The sequence below is a fragment of the Myotis davidii genome, unplaced genomic scaffold (assembly GCF_000327345.1).
Source record: "Myotis davidii unplaced genomic scaffold, ASM32734v1 scaffold89, whole genome shotgun sequence".
In the NCBI taxonomy this organism is placed as follows: domain Eukaryota; kingdom Metazoa; phylum Chordata; class Mammalia; order Chiroptera; family Vespertilionidae; genus Myotis; species Myotis davidii.
In genome coordinates this window covers 5,211,299-5,221,001 of record NW_006300372.1, presented here as the reverse complement: position 1 = coordinate 5,221,001, position 9,703 = coordinate 5,211,299, and the positions used below count along the sequence as shown (strand labels likewise).

The following is a 9,703-nucleotide window of genomic DNA, read 5'->3' as shown; positions in this document are numbered from 1 at the left end:
AAAAATGCACAAATAGTTGAGCTGTTTTGTATGTTAGAGTCTAGATTTCGATTCAATTTAAATTATTTTCTTCCCGTGCCTATGCACCCTTGCCCCACTTTTAAAGAGCCAGAGCCCAAGAGCATCCCAGAGGGCAGCAGCACACATTCACTCCCCTCCTGCTCCTCCAGCGTTTCGCCCATCTCCCCTCCCCCTTAGTCCGATCGCTTACCATTGGTTATTACCATGACAACCAGCAGCTGCCGGGACGGGCAGCCTCTACCGCAGCAGGGGAGGGGCTGTGGGGGAGGGGGCCGAAGAGGAGGAGCCAGAGGAGGTATCTGCTGCAAGTTCCTGGCTGCTTCTGAGCTCACCCCATCCTCCGAGAGGGAGGAGGCCCGAGTGGTGATGCTGGTGCTGCCGCCGCCTGGACTGCTGGTACTCTAGTGGGGCTGGAAGGGTGGTTCCTTTTTGCACCATCGCCAGCCAGAGACTGAGGGTGAAAAAAAGAAATCCCAGCAGTCGCTGCTGATGTTGGGTTCGGAGGCTGCATCCGACTCGGTCACAAGGAAAATGGATTCAGTTTGCACCTCTCCCTCCTTTCAACAGCTTCTCCAGGTCTCCGCACGGTGAGTAAGACACAGTGGAGCTATCTTCTTGGTTTAGTTTGTTCCCAAATGCCCTGTGTAGACATCTGTGGCCTGCACTGGAACAATGACTCCCTTAGAGTGGGAGAAGATGTAGAGACAGAGATGGGGATGGAGATAGAGGACGGTTGCCAGGAGGAGAGAAGTAAGAAGGCGTCCGCTCCCGTTTAAAAAAAAAAAAAAATGGTGTTCTGATTTTATCTTAACTGGCTTAGAATGCAGAGTGAGCCGCTTGGTTCCTTTCCTTCCAAGCTTAGCGACAGAACCAGGAGGTGGAAAAAGCTAACAAGAAATGGGTGTTATTGAAAGGAATCATTTCATTTGCAGCTCCCACATTCAGGGCTAGGCCTTCCTCCAAAACACATTCGGTGCCTCATAAGCTTCTCTGTCTAATGATAAGGTGATTTTGCTTCTCTCCCTCATTGCTTGGGGAAGGTGGCCCCAGAATTGAGCGTCCTATTCCGTATTCTTATGTGCTCTTGTTGAGAAACCATTTGCTGGGTACAGTTTCATTTTTAGCGAATACATTTCATTGTGACTACACGAATGCATACTCTATGGATATGCATAACATATATACACATTACTTAGCACTTAGAGTGCATTTATGAAACATATTTATGTGTAAAGCGTTCTTTGCAATCGTTCTTATGGGTTATCAATGCCCTTGCATGCTTGGAGGTAATTGGATATTTTTGAAAGTATGCTTCTGGTTTGTGAAATTAGTCATTGACTTCATCTGGATTAATGTGAGGTTTATTCTTGTTATTGCCCATCAGTTTTGTTGTGACCAATTAGGACAGATGCCTGTCATTTAATAGGTATCGTCGCCCTAGATGTGAATTCATAGCCGGCCTCTTTTCTTTATTTTTAATTAGGTTTGTGGGGGGTGATTTGAGAACCCGGACCTGACAATGATGGGAAAGGGAGGTGGCTTGTGGTATTATTTTGTGTACAGTGTCTTGCCAAATGATTGTGGAAACAAATCAGTTTTCTTGGAATTCTACCCCTTCCCTTTCATGTTTGTGCCTTGTGTCCCAGAAAGCCCAGGCAAGCTGGATGGTGAAATGGATTCATTTTATTTAATAGTGATGCTATTTGCTGTTCATTCCTTCAGTATCCAGGCACCATTTTAGAGTTCTCTCAAATGTTGTATTCTGGATTCACTTACTTAGGTGGTCAAGTAGGAAAGTGAGATTGGTTTGAAAAAATCTAGGTATTTCCTAAGTACCCTAGCCATTTCCAAATGAGTCTGCTTATACAGTGAAATGGAATAAGAGAGAGCAAAGCTTAGCAAAAGAACGTGTGGCTTGTAGCCTAAAAGGGGGGTGGGGGCGGGTATTGTAGTTTACAAATGCTTACTGGGATCTGCTTGACCTTTGATTATGCCAAGGCTTTAGGACAGCTCAGGAGACTAAAGATGTCTAAGATGAGTAGGGTACAGGCCTCCATTACCACCCAGGATAATGGATTTCATTGAATTAAAGCCAGAAAAATCCTTGCAGGTAAAAGTGTGTTAGTAGTATTACATTCATCACATGGACTAGTTTCAGCCATCGATCTCATCTCTAACAATATCATTGGCAGTGCAAGCATTTTCTACAGTGTAAAATAGCAGTATTTTTTGTTTTAATCTTTCATTTTATTTTAATCTTCCCTTCACTTAAAAATTGTATATGTATTTGAATCAGGTTTATAGTTTAATTTCTCTGAGAATAAATGTCCTATTTGGCTTATATACAGGAAGACTCTTCAGCAACTTAATGGAGAGAATGCACTTAATATGCTTATGGCATGTCATATATTATATAGATGCACGATTCTGTAAAGTCTTGCTACCATGTACCTAATTATAACAGCTACATAAAGTCAAGCAAGGAAGTATCCCTTGGGCTTGTATATCATATCAAAATTTTAACACACTGCATCCTGAATTTTTTAATGACAACTTTTGACCTCCAAAAATTACAATTTCAGATATATCTACAGTAATCTTTAAAGAATCAAGACATAGTTGACTCTGTTTTATGAAATGAAAACAGGTATCTTGGGGCTTTGTTTTCTTTCCTTTGTGTTGACTTTCCATGGGGCTATGGTTTTATAGGTGATGTTGGTACAATTTGAGCAGAGGCAGATCACTGTAGGCCACAGATATAGAACTAACAGTCGTATGTTTCAGCTACGTGGTCAGACCCTGATATGAATACAGGTCTAGATTTTGGTGTCACAACTTGAGGTGATTACATAGCCTTTGAGGAGGAGCCACAAAAAAGTGAATTACGTATAAAGGACTACAAGTTGAACTCTTTAAGAAAGGATAAGGAAACTAGGATTATTACATTTAGAGAAACCTGAGAGATGACAGTTATTTGCTTCAGAGAAGCTGAGGGCTTACATGTAGGAAATTGCTTCTTGCCTATTTTGGGGGACCTAAAGAGTGGAAAATGGGATTCACCTGCATTGGGAAGAATGGAGATTATAAATACAAAATGTAGAACTTTCTGATAGCAAATTTGAATGGTCCACTGGGTAACCAGATAGGGCAGTGCATTCTTTTCTCATCAAAACCTCCATAAATATGACCTACACATGAATTTATTTGGGATGAACTAGATTCTTTCTCAAAAACTTCTCTGACTTTCTAGTCAACTGTCCATTGAAGAGTGTTTCATATCATGTACTTCTAGACCTGTAACAGTTAGACTCCATTTTGTAAGGGGCTTTTAAATTACAAAATCTGGATATTTTTTACAAAATCAATTGATCATCTGCACAGAGAAATTTATATGTCATCTTGTCAGGATGCAGGGAACTGAAAAATGGCCATTTCATGAGAGAGTCCTTTCCCAGTAACGCTATGGAGTGTGACGCCTAATAGCCATATTAAAGTCATCCCTTCTGTATGGCTAAATTTGAAAAATGAAATGGGGTTCATTGGGGTCTAGATACAAAATAATTCAAGAGCCATCAGATTGGTGTCAGAACAAAACAAAATATATATAAAAGGTACATTCAAACCCTGGCTGGTGTGGCTCAGTTGGTTGGGCTTCATCCTGTGCACCACAAGGTTGCCTTTTGGATTGCCGGTCAGGGCACACGCTTGGGTTGCCAGCTCTATCCCTGATGGAGGGAATACAGGAGGCAGCCAGTCGATGTTAAGCTCTCACATTGCTGTTTCTCTCTCTTTCTTAAAAAAAAAAAAAAAAGGCACATTTAAATTATTGTGTAAATGAACTGCTTAACAGCTAATTATCTTTTGCTCAAACACTATCTTGAAAATGCCATTCTGGTTGAGATAGTAAATATTTTGACTGGTACTTAAACTTAGGTAAAACTTGTTTTAATTGGAATAAAACACATTATCTGATTTCTCACTTTCTGATAGGATGTTCCTTATTTCTTTAAGTGATCTCAAAACATATTTCAGTTTTATGTACATGCTTCAATTCTCAACCAGAAGAACTAGGAGAGTCAGAACCATTTTCTTCATTTCTTATAGGTTTATCAAAAGATTAATGCTTGTTTCCCATGGTTGGAGCCTAAAAGAAAACCAAATTTATCATGGAAGTTTTAACATAATATTTATACTTGGGTGTTATTCTGAGAGGTCAGTTACAACTGAAAATGTGTTTTCAAAGGAGATGAATTAATTAATTGCAAAACAACTTATATGAGTAGCAACATTTGCATATGTTAGCACATAGAACTTTTTGGAGGGTTTAAGATGTACACATGTGAAAAGTTAATGACAAGAATAACGCATCTTATATTAGTCATTACGCCTTGTATTAATACTAAAGGCCCAGCGCACGAAATCGTGCGTGGGTAGGGTACCTAGGCCTAGCCTGCAAACAGGGCCATCTTCTGCCCGTTCACCAGTCCCCAGCCCCACCCCGCCGCCAACACCCACCCTGGTTCCCTGTTTGCCATCTGGTGATCTATTGGAGCCTGCAGGCTGTGGGGAGGGAACAAGAGGTCCGTCGTTCCGCCCACTTGCCAGTCCCCAGTCCCGCCCCACCACCGGCACCCACTGCAGTTTCCCGTGGTTCCCCAATGGCCATCCAGCTATCAGAGTCTGTGGGATGGGGGAAGGGACCGAGAGATGGTCAATGCACCTCATAGCGACTGGTCGATCGGTCGTTCTGGTTGTTACGCTGTTATGGTCGCTGGCCTTTTATTATATAGGATAATCTTTTGTAGTTCTCATTAATTTTACATTGTTTATTTTTAGCTTGTATTCCCCCCAATTCTATCACTATAAGTATTTTAAATAAGTGGAAACAGTCTCAGAGAGGTTAGACTTGTTCAAGTTTGGGTTAGGTAAATGGTCTGACTGCAGCTGGATTCCAAATCTCATGATCCCAATTGTGCCATATTAGAAAATGTAACAAATTACCTTGCCAATTTGAATTTTTAAATATCAAATATTGTAGATCTGCATTAAATGTGGCTCATCTCTATTTGGATTTTTATTTGAATATTTCAGGTGCCATGATTTGCTCTTTGATCATGTTGAATTGGTTCAACAGACTAAGTGTATGGTTAAGGTATCAGACCAAAAAAAAAAAAAAATGGTGCACACAAGAATTATTTTGGAAAACCTTTGAGATTCCTGGTATTTCAGAAAAGCACAAAAGCATTTGTCTAGGGAAAAGTCAGAACTATGTTGGACTGCCCTGCACTTATTTTATGACCAAGTACTATTTTTATTTCTAATGAGAGTTTGGAAGGTAACATCATTTTATTCTGTGCTTTGGACCTTGAAAACACTTAGCCATACCTCCTACCTATATATCCTAAGCATCTCTCCACCTACATGTTCTTAAAAATAGGGCATTAAATAATAAACAAGTGTACATAGCTTCAACAACTTCCTGATATTTTTCCCGAACAAACACTTTTATACTTTTCTGAAATATCAAAAGTCAAGTAAGTACCTTTCTCCAGAATATTCTAATTTTTGGTGCCCCCCCTTTCCTTGCAAATGCCCTAGCATATGCTCTGTCTGACTGGTAATTCCATGCTGGCCAAAGAGCAAATTGTGCTGTCTGAATTATCCTTCCACATCCATTAGCTTGCGGTGCAAGAGAGATCTGTCTCACTAACGACATTCTGCTTTAAATCAGTATTCACCAGTTCAGTTAAAGTTTGTCTTTGAAAGGTGTTTATTTTTTCACATGTAAAAAATACATGCTCATTTTAAGAGGAAAAAAAAGTTAATACAGGAATGTTTAAAAAGAAAGTCACTCATAAGCCTACCATCAAGAAATAATTCCTCTTAGTGTTTTGGAATATTTCCCATTAGATTTTTTTTCCCTATATGACACTATACACACACTCAGGCATACAGTTTCATAAATGGGACCATACTCTAAACATTGTTTTATAGTTATTTTACTGTGCCAGTGAAATATGTTTCTACTAAATTTTTAATCGCTGTGCATTTTTCTTGATGATTCAAGATGTTTTTTCCCCCACTTGGGGCTCTTACACTTTGCTTTAAATACTTCTTATGATACAGCTAGAGCCTACTGCTTTACAGCAGCTGTGAGTCAAACATTATTTTCAGGAAATACAAGATCTGTTACCCAGGCTTGCTACTACCTCTCACAATGGGCATTCAATTAACCTGGGTCATCTCTTGTCTGCTAACAGTGAATGACTTTTTAGCCCAAGTCAGTGAAATCCCTGTTTGAATCACTGGGAATTTCAGCAGGTGCATGCATAAACAATAATTTAAAATAACAATAATAAATATCTTTCAGGTTCATGTTATTTTTCCTCATTATGGTAGTGGCATCCTGCAATCTTAACCTCTCTGACCAACTGAACTCTTTTATGAAAAAATATTTAAATGACAAACATTAGCTGTCAGATGACTTTTTAGACTAAACTGAAATATATTTTTGGCATATATATCCCTTAAACTTGTATATATTTTTATTTGTTTCATATTTTATATTTTATATTAAAGTATAGTTGGCATACAATATTACATTAGATTCAGGTGTATAAAATAGTGATTCTACATTTACATACCTTATGATGTAACCACAATAAGTCTATTAACCATCTGTCACTGAACGAAGTTATGATATTACTGACCTTATTGCCTGTGCATCACATCTCCATGACTTATTTATGTTAAAACTGGAAGTTTGTGCCCTGGCTAGTGTGGTTCAGTTTGTTGGGCATCATCCTGTGCATCAAAAGGTTGCTGGTTTGATTCTCAGTCAGGGCACCTGCCTAGTTATGCTCTCAAATCCATGTTTCTCTCTTCTCCCTTCCTCTCTCTCTCTCTTAAATCAATAAGCAATGCTTAAAAAAAACAACAACTGGAAGTTTGTATCTATTATTCCCCTCCACATTTTTCATCCATTCCTCCCACCCCCTCCCATCTGGCTCTGTATCTATGAATGTGTTTATGTTTTGTTTTAAATATGAATATAGTTTTTAAATGAAAGCTCACTCTCATCAGACTCTTCCCCTTTTAAAATATGAGTAGTTGGATTCTTCTTATACTTTAACTTTGAGCTTTAATATGACCCTTTGTAGAGGTCCATATCTATATAATAAAAGCCTAAGTGACCGTTATGGCAGAACAACCAGTCGCTATGATGCTCACTGACCACCGGGGGGCAGACACTCAATGCAGGAGCTGCCCCCTGGTGGTCAGTGAGTTCCCACAGGGGGAGTACCGCTCAGCCAGAAGCCTGCTCATGGCTTGCAAGCGCAGAAGCAGTGGCGGGAACCTCTCCCTCATCTGTGGCAGCACTAAGGAGCAGCGAGCTGAGCAGTAAGGAACAAGCAGGCAGGTGGTAAGGAGTGAGGGGTCCTGGACTGTGAGAGAGATGTCTGCCTGCTGGCTTAGGCCTGATCCCGTGGCAGGTGGACATCCCCCAAGGGGTCCCAGACTGCGAGAGGGCGCACGCCGTGCTGACAGACCTCCCCTTCCCCAGTGCACAAATTTCGTCCAGTGGGCCTCTAAAATATACATATATATCCCTCTGTACACTGTGTGTTTCCTTCATAGCATGTATCAAAGTTGTAATTTTAGAGCTTTTTGTTTCTTTTCTTGATTTTCCCTACCCTTCACTATGAGGGTGAAAAATTGAACTGTTAATAGCAAATGGCTTAGCACAATATATGTGTTCAGCAAATACTGGCTGAATGAATGAATGAATGAATTCATCCCCTGAAACACCTCTGGCCTGATTGTAGAAGAGCTTTTTCACTAGTAGTTCTTTGCACTGTTCTCATCCTTTTATTTTGGCTGTGAAGATAAAATGGATTTTGTATTCAGATATGTGATCTTCTCAGGATTTTAAATTTTGATAAAAGAAAAAACTCAAAAGGTAATAAATCACACCAATTAAAAATCTATCATTAAAAGGTGTACACTACTATATGCTGTGGCATAAATAAGAAAGCGGTGGACATTTCTTTTCTTCCCTTGTGGTTCCTTTAATTCCCTTCCAAAGGGAATTAATTGCAAGTCAGACATAGTGACACCATTAAGAGAAAACCATTGATTTCAGTGTAATTTATTAAAATAAATTAGTAAATTAATATTAGCATCAAATTACTTAATGCACTCATAGCTATTATAGAAACCCACCCTAATAAATTTACTAATCATAAACAAATCATGTCTTCATTTCTATATCTAAAAATCAAGCTGAAACAAATTGAAACTACCTCAGTCAAAAGATAAATTAAAGCAGCATCTTGCTTTCATGAAAGTGTTGAAATCAAATATCAAAAGAGTAACTTGGAAGAGTGAGTTATCCTTGGCAAATACAGAGGACTGTCTTCAAGCCAATGGGGACAGCCACCTCTATAGGTGCCTAACCTGCTGATCCAGTTAAACTTCAGTATGAGGAAAAAGTCTTCATTCCCTTTCTTTATCTGGAATCTATATCAAGATCATTTACTGCAATGCTTGAAATTCTGGAGTCCAACTGCAGTTAAAATCTACATAGAAAACCAAATCTAAGTTTAGTTGATACTATTTGGTCAGAAAACAATTCATTGGTATTATTTTCAGGAATGAAATTTTGCTGAGATCATTGTGAATCTAAAAAAGCCTTGTGAGCCTGTGCTTAAGAACAGAGGATGATATTTTCATCATGCCTTCTGCTGCAAACTGGAAAATGTCCCCTGGAAAATGCTACCCATTATAACACAATGAAAATGTAAACCAAGCAAATGTGCCTCACCTATATTTCTTACCTGCCTCTTTCTTATGCAGCATTTCATGGAGAGAGAAACCTCCAAAAATAAGCTAAGCTCTTACTTCATAGTCATTACTGATTCATATTTAAGTCCCATAAACTATTCATAGGTCTGATATACCTAATTTGAGCACACATTTCAAAAGAAAAATTGTTTTTTAAAATGCAAGAATACTGATGGAAACAATTAGAGGTAATCTATATATATAAAAGCCTAAGCAACCATTACTACTGAATGACCAGAACAACTGGTTGACCAGTCACTATGATGCACACTGACCGCCAAGGGATGGATGCTCACTGTAGGAGCTTCCCCTGGTGGTCAGTGCACTCCCACAGCCAACCTCCCACGGCCCCTCCCCCTGTCCAGCAGGCCCCAGCCAGCAGGCCCCATCTGGCAGCCAGCCCGCCCCCGATCGGGACTGGGTGAGATGGCCACGATAGGCCCCGATCACTGGCCAGGCCTAGGGATCCCACCCGTGCACGAATTTCATGCACCAGGCCTCTAGTAGCTTAAGTAAGCATCGTTCTATAAAATTTAGGATTTGGTGTCATTCTACGAATAAATTATTAACACATTAAGCACAAAGCCTGTTTTGTCTTCCTTTCCATTTAGCCTGCCATATCCGATTTCACCAATATGCTGGCGGCACCAGTGACTGACTGGTACAGACGGAAAGAATAGAGTCAGTCACCAGTGACTGACATGGTGCTTAACGTGTTAAAATACAAAATATTTACTAAAATGTTTTTTACATACCATTATATTGGCTGGGCCACAAAAATATTCATTTTGGGCCGCATGTGGCCCACGGGCTGCGAGTTTGACATGCTTGGTCTACA

At 39.7% G+C, this 9,703-nt stretch overlaps 1 protein-coding gene across 1 annotated transcript in view; it reads left to right on the top strand.

Moving 5' to 3' along the window:
- The first annotated feature begins 290 nt into the window (after window positions 1–290).
- JAKMIP2 (janus kinase and microtubule interacting protein 2) overlaps window positions 291–9,703 on the top strand; it is a 129,700-nt gene continuing 120,287 nt past the window's right edge. The window contains exon 1 of the mRNA XM_015572604.1: window positions 291–608. The gene's annotated coding sequence lies outside the window, so the exon portion shown is untranslated. The remainder of the gene's footprint in view (window positions 609–9,703) is intronic.